The following is an 11299-nucleotide window of genomic DNA, read 5'->3' as shown; positions in this document are numbered from 1 at the left end:
CCTCTCACGCGGCAGTCAGTAGCAGGGAGGCAGGTTCATGGTCCCGCTGAGCGGCACAGGAAGATCGGCATCCCCAGCATCCTCCAGACAGACCAGTCAGAGCCCAAGGCCGAGTCGGGATCTGGCAAACGTGGTGACAGCCACCATCCTGAAAAGGCCGCAAGGCAAGCTCGAGGGTAGGAGGGCGCCTGCAGCACCCAGGACCGCCAGGCAACACTTGAGCGGATCCCTCTGGACTGCCAGGTAAGCAGGCCGCCGGTTTGTGCGTCACCAGGTTCTCGATGGCAGGCAATTGGAGAGCGGATGACGGAGGGGTCCAGAGCACGCCTACGGTGTGACCGTCATCTTGACGCTCTTGGGCACGCCTAATGCATAATGCAGCACTGCTGCTTGGCGCTCCATGAAGAGACTGAATACCATGAGCGCTATAAAGGAATATTAAACAACACATATTTGACTAGGAGTGGGAGTTGGCTTGAGTGGGAGTTTAGAGGAGTCCAGTTGAACACAGTGTGGTCTATTTGCAAGAAGGATGGCCAATCATGTAAGGACAGGAAATGGATCACCATGCTTATGAAGAGAGTGTGGAGTAAAATGTGGTCGACAGTATTGGAAGCTTCCAAGAGGTCATGGAGAATCAGGAGTCATGGGGCATCGTTGTAATTCGCAAGGCAATGTCATTGACTTGTTGTTCACTGGCATGCTACTGCATCAAGGGCTGAAGACACAGTAAGATTGCAGTGGCGGCTGGTATGCAAAGGGGGTGGCTGAGCAGGGGTAAAACACTTACCTCTTTTGCCATCCCTCCTCCATCGTCTTTCCACTTCTATTCCTGACTCCAAGACCAAAACCAGGAGGAAGCACACAGGCTCCCCTAAACCAATCACAACTCTGCTGTCACCATGACAGCAGCGTCATGATTGGTCTGAGCTCCGTGGTTTGACACTCAGACAGGGACTTTCAGCCTGTGCATGTTCTCCACCCAGGCTGTAATACAGCCTGGTGGAAAATATGCAAAGTGTGAATAAATGTTCGGCTGGCCAAAGACGGCCGGCCAAACCGTCATGCGCACTTATTATGAACAAACTACTCCCCCGTCGTTACACCAGCCTCCCCCTAACCTAGCCCTGTAGCTATGAAAAATAAAATGATGATTAATGTTGTTATTATTATTTTCTTTTTTCTTTTTCCACTGCTCTGAGAGCAGAGTGGCGACACTCCTCCACCTTAGCCTAGGAACAGCCCCTGCAACATTGTGGGTATTGCTGTTTGTCCCAAACATGACAGAGAGCTGACACCTTTCATAATGCCAATGCCTGTTCCAAGTAGATCTCAGATTTGTTACTCATCCCAAATGTGCAATCCAGATATGGCCATAGAGGGTTGCTGTTTCCTTGAAGGAAAATTGCCTGCATTACAAAAAATAATATTGCTTTATTTGAAGCAGGGGTGTAACACAGGTCCCACATCCCCGGCAGTGCGTGGGGGACCCCAAGCTCTAGGGGGACCCCTCAGCACAGCACTTTGGCTGCAGAGCTCCTGATTGAGTCCGGAGGGGGGTCCTCCACATGCCTTGCATGGAGTCCCCGTCAAGTTTCGTGACACCAGTGAATTAAAGAGCAATGCCTGACATGGTTGTCTGATGATGAAAGCAGGCCACCATCCCTGTGACTGCAGCTATTCCCAAAGGGTCGCTATTTGCGACCTGCCTCATAAATTTTAACGAGGCAGGTTCCTTGTGACACATTGGAATTTGCAAACAGTGTAAAACACACTGTTGTACATGGCTGTTTGCAATTTCCTAATAGTTAATTGCAAACATTCACTATTAGGTAATCCCAAACTAAAGTCTATTTACATCTATCCCCTAAATCCTTACTCGATAACACAATAATACTACAGCAGACACAAAGGATGGTCCAGGTGCAAGAACCCTAAGATCAAGGCTACACAACAGGTTTAAATCAGGAGTCAGGTAGGAGTAGCCCAATCTGTGAATCAGAGGTAACAGTCAGTAAAACACAATCTTTGTAGTCACTGTAAGTTGACAGGCTTCTGAGCTGGTTAATCACATGGTGCTTCCTCCCTAGTCTACACCGGTACAGGTAAATTCCAGGTGAGTAAGCATCAGGCAAAAACCACTGTCTAAGGGATGAGGGTGCGTCTGTGCAAGGGTGTCCACAATTTTATAGGCTGTGGACCTTCATCTGATAATGGTGTCTCAGAGCAAATCAGGTGTCGGGAGGAAAATGACAAGGACACTCAAACACACCCTAATCTAACAGGAAGTAAAAATGTGGTAAATTTCCAGTCAGGGACAGAAAGTGAGAGGTCATAGTTCTCTTGGAATTTTGGAATCAGGAAGTGCTAAGCCGTGCTCAGATGCTGTCGGCCTTGGGTAACTGGATTATCTAGTTGAATTTTAAAATATACAGTTTCTTTCATGTGTTTTAAATAACTTGAACAATGTATTTCGGAGTGTGTTATTTTTACTGGCAGCTGGCATGTACCGAGGGAGGGGGTGCAGGGGGCACAAAAAAAATACAAATAATAAATGTACCTTCCTTTCTTAGCCAAGCGATGTCCTCCTCCCTCTGGCGTCTTCTGTAAGGCCTGGAAGCAGGAAACTTGCAAGCCTCCAGTGCTCTTAGGAGCACTAAGAGAGGCTGCTCTATCCAATCTGATGCTGCTTTTTCAGCATGAAAGCAGCACAAGGATTGGATAGTGCTGCCTCTGTCAGTGCTCCTAAGCGCACTAGAGGCCTGCACTTTTTCTAACCCAGCTGTCTAAGACATCTGGGTTAGAGAACTTTAAAATGCGCATGTCTGGCTGGCCGGACCAAGACAGCCAGCCAAAGAGACATGCACATTTTAAAGTGTATAGCTTTCTGCTGTTGCCACTCTGTAGAGCTGCCCCTGCCCTGTCCTGACACTTAGTTCAGGATGGGTTGCTGAAAAATAGAACGGCAATAAAAAAACGTTATTACTGTTTTATTTTTCAGCTTGTGGGACGACGCTCTTCCGCTCATGGAAAGGAGCCGCTCCTGGTTATTTTAATTTGTCACTAGGGTCAAATAATTTATTAACGTCTTTAATTATCGCTGGGAGGTGTTGCTCGAAAAGGTCTATAAAAAAAAAAGCCTTTGATATTTACGAGAACTCGCAGGAGTAACTGGTTTCTGCATTTACAGTGACAGCTTCAGTACTTGTGACAAGTTTGCCTATCTGGTCATGAGTTGTGCAAGCCACAGAGAATTGCCTTTAGCCAATCACAGATATCCCCTCATGTCCAGGACTTAAAACTCAAATATTTTTGTGTTATAGAAATCGAGAAAAATGTGGCGCACCACTGATCTTGAAAAATGTTATCTAGGAACCAACATACTTACATCCAGCTTAGTGCTCCCAAAATGTGCCTTTTCCAGAATCTCAGTACATTACCCACATCCCAAGCCAAACACAAATCTTCAACTATTAGTGTTTCTCTCTTTTGTGTAAAACTACCTCTTTCTTTATACTAGTTGCTAATGACTTTGTTGAATGCTTCTTTTTGATAACACAAACACTATATCCACTCTCTCAATTTTGATCATACAGCTATTCCTATTTCACCGCTCAGCAAATAGTTCACTATGCACCTTTATATCTTCCCTAGTCCTAACTAGTTTTATCCCTCCACTTATAGGGGGTCATCCCCTCAAATGTAATATATGCTTCCACGATAGGGAATAGTGCACTGGGTTGACCATGTGGCAGTGCTCTTCATGCCTACAGCAATCGAACATTGTCTAGTGAGGTGGAATGGTTGATTCAGCATGCCGCTGCTCAGCTGGGCAATGACCCTTGGGTCAGGATTTGCAGCCAGCAAAAGAGACTTAGATGATGTGGCTAGGGTGACCAACTGGCATTGGTGCAAATTCAGGACGGTGAGTGTAAAAATTCAGGACAAAGGGTCAAAATTCAGGACACAAATTCAGGACAGGAGGTCAAAATTCAGGACAATAGGTACGTTTTACAGACACATCAGAGGTCGCGCAATAGTATACAAGTAAGCCCAGCCATTTCCAAACATATTCAACCATTTGCAAACCTAACCATGATGTATCCTTCCATCTATCATTTCACTCATCCATCCCTTCATCCATCCCCTCATCCATCCTTTCACTCATCCTCCATTATCCACCCATCTATCCATCCACCCTTTCACTCTATCCATCTGTACACTTATCCATCCACTCTTCATCCCATCCATCCATTCACTCATCCATTCAGCCATTTACCCTTTCACCAATCCAGCCATCCTTTCACTTACTAATCCTTCCACCCATCCACTCTTTTAGTCATCCATCCATCCTCCCTTTCTCTCTCCATCGACCCTTTCACCTAGCCATCCTTCCTTCCATCCATCCATCCACCCACCCATCCATCCATCTACTCATTCACTCATGAATCCATCCATTGACCCTCTCACTCATTCATCTATCATTTCACTCCTTCACACATCTATTCATCCTTTTGTCCATCTACCCTCCCTTTCACTCACTCATCCATCCTTACATCCACCCTTTCACTCATACGTCCATTCATTCACCCTTGCACTTATCAATCCATCAATCCATCCATCATTTCACTCATCCACCTACCCACCCATCATCCACCCAACCAACACCATCCACCCACCCACTCATCCATCCTTTCACCCACCCACCATCCAATCCACTCATCCATCCTTTCACCCACCCACCCACCATCCACCCACCCACTCATCCATCCATCCATCCTTTCACCCACCCACTCTCCATCCATCCATCCTTTCACCCACCCACCATCCATCCATCCTTCCCCTCATCATCCATCCATCCTTCCCCTCATCATCCATCCATCCATCCTTTTCCCTCATCAATCCATCCAACCTTCTATCCAACCACTCATCATCCATCCATCCTTCCCCTCATCATCCATCCATCCTTCCCCTCATCATCCATCCATCCTTTCACCCACCCCCTCATCATCCATCCATTCCCTCATCATCCATCCATCCATTCACCCACCCCCTCATCATCCATCCATTCGCTCATCATCCATCCATCCACCCTTCCCCTCTTCATCCATCCATCCACCCTTCCCCTCATCATCCATCCTTTCATCCACCCCCTCATCATCAATCCATCCACCCTTCCCCTCATCATCCATCCTTTCACCCATCCCCTCATCATCCATCCATCAATCCATCCATCCTTCCCCTCATCATCCATCCATCCTTCCTTCCCCTCCATCCATCCTTCTCCTCATCCATTTCAGTTTCATTTCAGTTCAGCTTTATTCGATTTTTGTTTAAAATCATAAAAGCATACATTTAAAAACACTCATGACAAAAGTTACATACAAAAGGACAGAATGGCAAGAAGATAAAACATTGGTCTATGCAGCATGAATTAGTTCCTTTGTTTCATAGTAGAGTTCATGATTTTCCATACCCATGGCCAATGTACATTGTTAAGGGGTGATTAAAGGCGGAAAAACCATGGCCACAGAGTGCACTTGTATTTCTGCCCTTCGAGTGTGCTGACTCTGCCCTTGGTTTTGGATGAGCGGTATATACCATGCTTGGGTAAAAGTCACGTAGATCCCAGACGGATATTGGGCCAACACCTTCACGGGGGTACAAAGTTCGCAGGTAGGGAACGACTGAGCAGCTTCTAAATTTTATTAAGACAAGATCACCGTCAATATCTTTTTTTAGGGGGCCTAACCAGCCCACCCTTCTAACAGACATGATGGTACCGTCCAAACCTAGGGGCAGGGGCCTGTTTTTAGTTAACCAGTGCGTGGCTTTGTTAAGTAAGTCTTGTTCCCGCTCGGTTTTTCCACGTTTGAGTGCTGGGACTCCCGCAAGAACACAAACAAAGGGTACAGCCTCCGGGGGTAGCTGTATGTGTGTTGTATTGTTAGGCTCTACTCTTGTAGCAGTATATTGTAAGGGGCCGGATTTGGGATTAACTTTAGGGGCTTTAGGGGGTGGAAGGGTAGCGACTGGGAGGTGAGTTTGATTGTTACTGCTTGGACCAGGTGGGTTGGGACAGATTGTTGTTACAGATTTTTCAGTACGAATTTGATTGGCCTTTATACATTTCTCTATTCCCAGCAACCTATCCTGTAGGGTGGAAATTTTGACAATGAGGGGGGAAATGAGTGAGCTAACCAATTGTTCGATGTGGGACAAAATGTCTGAATTGAAGGATGTTACCAATTGGTCTATTTTTTCTTCCAGTTGTGGAAAGGGGTTAGTAGCAGTGAGTGGGGAACTAAGACACAGTTTTTGTTGTTTTGATTTGTTCCCTGTGGGCTTGACCCCATCCCACTTCGTTTTACTAGCTGAGGACTGGGGAAAAACTGTGTTTGGTGTATTAACAATGGATTGGGGAAGATGTACCAGAGGGTTAGCGATTGGAGTTGACAAACTGGTTCTTTTAGCGGGGCAAGGGGAGGGACTTTTAGTTTCGTTTCTGGGTTCCACAGTGGCATACCTTGTTTTACAAAGGGAGTTTAACTCGTCCAACAGCGAGAGTTGTTGCGCTATACCATTCGTTGGGTCAGACAATTGGTTGGTGAATATGCTGGTCTTGCCAGGTTCATTCGTTAGGGCGGTGGGCGGAGATGGCCTACAAAGAACCTGTGACCCTGAGTGCAAACCTCTCCGGCAGATGGATTTATTGGTCACTCCCTTGTGAGTCATTGTGGGATGTACAATGTTAAGCTGTAACACGACCGCAAGAAATTGTGAGGTTATTATTAGATTTAAATCCTGTCGGTAATCCCTTGCCGAAATGTCAGGGAGATAAAGTTTTTACCTTGGCAGTGTGATGGAGTCAAGGGGGGTGGCCCCGTCCCGTCCTCCTCCGGCCTCTGTGGGCCACAGAGGGCCCGCCCTTTGCCCAGGCTTAGCCCGGCACAGACCCGCGCGCGATCCCGCGACGCGGGGGCAGTTCTCCCTCTTATGCGCCTCCTGGCGCTGGAAGTATGGGCGCCGTCGGCTTCCGTCGCTGTGCAGGCTGGGACTTGTGGTCTGTGGCCCTGGTCCCCCTCCGCACGGCGGCCGCTCAGGCGTGGTGGTGCGGCAGCGGGAGGGATACGAGCAGACAGGCAGGACTGGCGAGCAAGGAAACAAAATGCAGCGTCTCTCGGGGAAAGAACAGCAACCCCCCTTTCTTGCAGTTAACCTCCTCATCCATCATCCATCCATCCTTCCCCATATCCATCCATCCTTCCCCTCATCCATCCTTCCTTTCATCCATCATCCATCCTTCCCCTCACCCATCCATCCATCCCATCCATTTATCCTTCCCCTCATCCATCATCCTTCCCCTCATCCATCTTTCCCCTCATCCATCATCCAGCTACCCTTCCACCCATACATCCAGCTATTTACATTTTCTCTCCATCCTTCCCCTCACTCATCAATCCATCCATCCTCTCTAATTATCCATTTATTCAATCTTTCATTCATCCATTCACCCTTTCACTAATTCATCCAGCCATTCACCCATCCCTTCACTTACTCACTCGCCCACCTTTTCATATTAATTTTGAGCTGAGCCCTTTTGAGAAGAGGCCCATCAAGAACTTCACCCTCGCTGCAGGGGCCGTTCCAGGACTGGGACAGAAGCCACCCAGGGTGGAGACAGGATCCACCACAGGGGGGGACAAGAGCCATCACAGGCAGGGGGTGGACTAGAGCCACCACATGGGGGGGACAGGAGCCATCACTGAGGGGAGGGCAGGAGCCATCACAGGAGAGGGAACAGGATCCACCATGGTGGGCACAGTGGTGGGCATGCAGTATTCTAGTATCATCTTGGGCTCCTCGCCCCCTCCTACCCAAGACAACGAGAAGACAGGCTCTCTGTCCAAAATGCCATGCTCCACTGTGATGTACAGTACTTACAGGAGATACTCTAAGAGAACTGATTGAACTGATTGTCCTCCATACTTTGTTAATCAGTGTGGGTGCGATTGTGCCATTTCTTTATTTTATTACATTATAGACTGCATGTTTGAAGAACCGAGGTTTGCTTACAATTCAGTGACAGTAATTAAGCTCGGTGAAGAGAAGCACATGCTGCCTCGGTGTAATCAGGGGTGTAATCTGCCCGAGTCTAGGGTGATTGGGGCCCTGGGTAGAAATGGAATGTGTGAGCCCCCCTCTAAATAGCAGAGACATGATGCATTCAGGGCTGTTTGCATGTGAATAGATGTCGCTGCTCCTGAACCTGCAGCCCCTCCTCACCTTCGAAGCACCTCTTAACAGGTCATCAAGGGCTGGAGGTGTGAGGCGTTGCCATCCCGCTGTGCCTCTCCAATGCTGCTGAGTATCAGAGGAGCTTTGGTGCAGCATCAGAGTCAAGAAGGGAGGTGGGTGCAAGCTGTGCCGCCTTTAGGGTGGAGCAACCGGTGCCCTGTTAAAATGACGGACAAATGGCGTCCGTTAAAGAATCCTTCACGGACAACGGACAGACGGCCGAAATTACGGACTGTCCGTGAAATTTACGGACGGTTGGTCACCCTTGATGTGGCTAGTTGCTACTTCAAGACGGGTGATGAGGTGCAAAAGAAATGAGCAAGAGATGTTTACCCTCTTTTGCTCGACAGCTGTCGCTGCTCTGGGGTCCTGCAGCACTGTAGTTCTTCTCACAAGGCACTAGTTTGCTCCACCATCTCAGCCCTTTTGCTTACATATTTGATGAACTGTAATTCCTCTTAAAATGTTCACATTTTTGAGTGTTTGCTTTGCGCCCCCCTTATTGTCATAGAATAGGGATAGGTTTGTGTAGAGTATAGTAGTTGATTATTATGTCTTCTTTGGTTCTCAACAATTGTTCATTCTTTAGTTTTGATGCACTAGTGCAAAGATGAAGGGGTCAGGTCTGGACTAGGGTATATAGGATCGTTGGTTGCTTAGACCATCCCGGAAAGGGCTTTTGTTGGTGTGGCTGTGGCATCTCAGCCACTTGAATGAGTTTTTTCCAAGCAAAGACTGCGTGTCACACTGCTGCAAAGGCCCTAGATCAGGCCTAATGAATATTTTACTCTTTTCTCTTCAATCTCGTCATGAAATATTAACAGACACATTCAAAATGAAATTGCTTCACATTTTTATCTTTATATAAATTGAAACGTATTCTTATTCTTGTGCATTGCAAAAATCATTCTTTTAACACAATATCCAATCTGGTGAACACTCCAAACTGTTTTCATCAAATAACAACATTTTTAACATCGGTAAAGAAATAACACAAAATAATTTTTCTTTTCCCAATGCATTTCGGGTTCAAACAAGAACCCTTCGTCAGGGGATTTAGCAAATTCCAAAAACAGACAAAATATGATGAAGAAGATTCCCAAGTAGTTCTCGTCCAAATCTACAACACAAAGAATCTGCTTAGTATTACATGATTCTATATCTTCTATTCATATAAACAATGCTGAGAGCTTTTAATATAACAATGTGCAAGCCCCAAATAAAACAAATGAAGAGAAAACCAATTATTTAAGAAAGCAAAGTTTTAGATTCATATTTCCCTCTGAATGGAAGGGAGAGTATTAGTATACCCAGCGTGATCTGGAGTAGAGTGTCTAGAATAGTCCCCACGTCAAATGTGTCATCCATGGTTTTTAAATTGAGAAACATGCCAACATATCATTCATTGCCAACATATCATTCATTGGAGGATGGCAATGAATGATATGTTGGCATGTTTCTCAATTTAAAAACCATGGATGACACATTTGACGTGGGGACTATTCTACACACTCTACTGCAGATCACGCTGGGTATACTAATACTCCCCCTTCCATTCAGAGGGAAATAGGAATCTAAAACTTTGCTTTCTTAAATAATTGGGTTTTCTCTTCATTTGTTTTATTTGGGGCTTGCACATTGTTATATTAAAAGCTCTCAGCATTGTTTATATGAATAGAAGATATAGAATCATGTAATACTAAGCAGATTCTTTGTGTTGTAGATTTGGACGAGAACTACTTGGGAATCTTCTCCATCATATTTTGTTTGTTTTTGGAATTTGCTAAATTCCCTGACGAAGGGTTCTTGTTTGAACCCGAAATGCATTGGGAAAAGAAAAATTATTTTGTGTTATTTTTTTACCGATGTTAAAAATGTTGTTATTTGATGAAAACAGTTTGGAGTGTTCACCAGATTGGATATTGTGTTAAAAGAATGATTTTTGCAATGCACAAGAATAAGAATACGTATCAATTTATATAAAGATAAAAATGTGAAGCAATTTCATTTTGAATATGTCTGTTAATATTTCATGACGAGATTGTAGAGAAAAGAGTAAAATATTCATTAGGCCTGATCTAGGGCCTTTGTAGCAGTGTGACACACAGTCTTTGCTTGGCAAAAACTCATTATATTGATTGTATTACTCTTTGGGAGGAGGGTACTCTCCTAAAAACACGTGTCTGCACACAGGAAACCTTTTACACTCACCCAGAATAGTAGATTATAGAGGTTTACCACAGTTGATTCAGGAGTGCGAATCTATCTATTCCTTTACCATCTCAGCCACTTGGGCATCTGAGATCCACTGTACCTTTCATAGTTCCACCATTTCCAGGCATCATAAAACATTGCAAGAAGCCAACAGCTGCGGGCTGTAAGTCTCACGCACCTTGGGCTGCTTTCTCTTTTTTCTGGTCTCCTGGTTGCTTCTCCTCACCCCATCAGCTATAAAATGGCAATCACCTGTCTGAGAGTTTGTAGCTGTCTTTTAAAGTTACTCTGCAGCTAGTTCAGATCATGTTTTCATGTTCTTTTCTTTTCTATCATGGCCCTCTCTTACTTTGTTTCTTCCTTATTTTCCCAATCTAATATGGGTTCTGTCATGTGATGTCTGATGCAATTTATTCTCCTGTTGTTTTGCTTTTTAATGGCTTCAGTCTGGTTGGAGGGAGTGTCCTAACAACACTGTGTTCCTTCAGTTGTTTCTTTGCCCTCTCCATTTGCGGATCCTGACTCTTCATTCCAGAAGAACTCTATTGCTCGGTTCCTTGTTGATAGTTTTCTTTAATCCTTTGAAGTCTTTATCCGACGAGGAGTTTTTTTAACACCTTTGGCTTTTGCCTTCTCAGAAGGTGGCATCTTCTTTAGGACACTTGTCTACAAAATATTCCAGTGGCTGGTAACATGGTGTACCTGAACCTTTTGTTAGGTGTTATTATTGGTAACATGGTGGCTGCACTTACTTCCGGCAGTCTAAAACCCAGAGCCGGATTGCGGG

This window comes from Lissotriton helveticus, chromosome 9 (genome assembly GCF_964261635.1).
Source record: "Lissotriton helveticus chromosome 9, aLisHel1.1, whole genome shotgun sequence".
NCBI lineage: Eukaryota > Metazoa > Chordata > Amphibia > Caudata > Salamandridae > Lissotriton > Lissotriton helveticus.
This window is presented reverse-complemented; position numbering follows the sequence as displayed.